This window comes from Anopheles nili (assembly GCF_943737925.1).
Source record: "Anopheles nili chromosome X unlocalized genomic scaffold, idAnoNiliSN_F5_01 X_unloc_15, whole genome shotgun sequence".
NCBI lineage: Eukaryota > Metazoa > Arthropoda > Insecta > Diptera > Culicidae > Anopheles > Anopheles nili.
The window spans coordinates 65,001-66,325 of NW_026525473.1; positions in this window are offsets into that span (position 1 = coordinate 65,001).

A 1,325-nucleotide genomic window follows, 5' to 3' on the forward strand; every position below is an offset into this window, starting at 1 on the left:
TGGGTTTTCACCCAAAAACAGGGTGATGGAGACATTGCACGGAGTTGGCGTATATGGACGAAAGTTAGCCACGGTGGTGTTCTAACATCGGTGCTTGGGACGCAAAACCGTCGAACGCATGGTTTCGAAGCGATGTGCGAAAAACGGGCCAAAACGGTGCACGAGCAAAGGGGCACGCGCTATATCTGGCAGAAGGAGAACTCTGCGAGGTGTTGTGTGTATGGACGAAAAGTAGGCATTACGGAGTTGAGCAAACGCGCCGAAGACCGGGAATCGATATCTCCAACCGGCTGGTCGGTAGAGCGATTCCCAACACCCCATAGACACCGCAATGGGTGAAAATCGGCTAAGTCCCAGAAATGGGTTTTCACCCAAAAACAGGGTGATGGAGACATTGCACGGAGTTGGCGTATATGGACGAAAGTTAGCCACGGTGGTGTTCTAACATTGGTGCTTGGGACGCAAAACCGTCGAACGCATGGTTTCGAGGCAATGTGCGAAAAACGGGCAAAATGGTGCACGAACAAAGGGGCACGCGCTATATCTGGCAGAAGGAGAACTCTGCGAGGTGTTGTGTGTATGGACGAAAAGTAGGCATTACGAAGTTGAGCAAACGCGCCGAAGACCGGGAATCGATATCTCCAACCGGCTGGTCGGTAGAGCGATTCCCAACACCCCATAGACACCGCAATGGGTGAAAATCGGCTAAGTCCCTGAAATGGGTTTTCACCCAAAAACAGGGTGATGGAGACATTGCACGGAGTTGGCGTATATGGACGAAAGTTAGCCACGGTGGTGTTCTAACATTGGTGCTTGGGACGCAAAACCGTCGAACGCATGGTTTCGAGGCAATGTGCGAAAAACGGGCAAAATGGTGCACGAACAAAGGGGCACGCGCTATATCTGGCAGAAGGAGAACTCTGCGAGGTGTTGTGTGTATGGACGAAAAGTAGGCATTACGAAGTTGAGCAAACGCGCCGAAGACCGCAAAACGATATCTCCAACCGGCTGGTCGGTAGAGCGATTCCCAACACCCCATAGACACCGCAATGGGTGAAAATCGGCTAAGTCCCTGAAATGGGTTTTCACCCAAAAACAGGGTGATGGAGACATTGCACGGAGTTGGCGTATATGGACGAAAGTTAGCCACGGTGGTGTTCTAACATCACTACTTGGGACGCAAAAGCGTCGGACGCATGGTTTCGAGGCGATGTGCGAAAAACGGGCCAAAATGGTGCACGAACAAAGGGGCACGCGCTATATCTGGCAGAAGGAGAACTCTGCGAGGTGTTGTGTGTATGGACGAAAAGTAGGCATTACGGAGT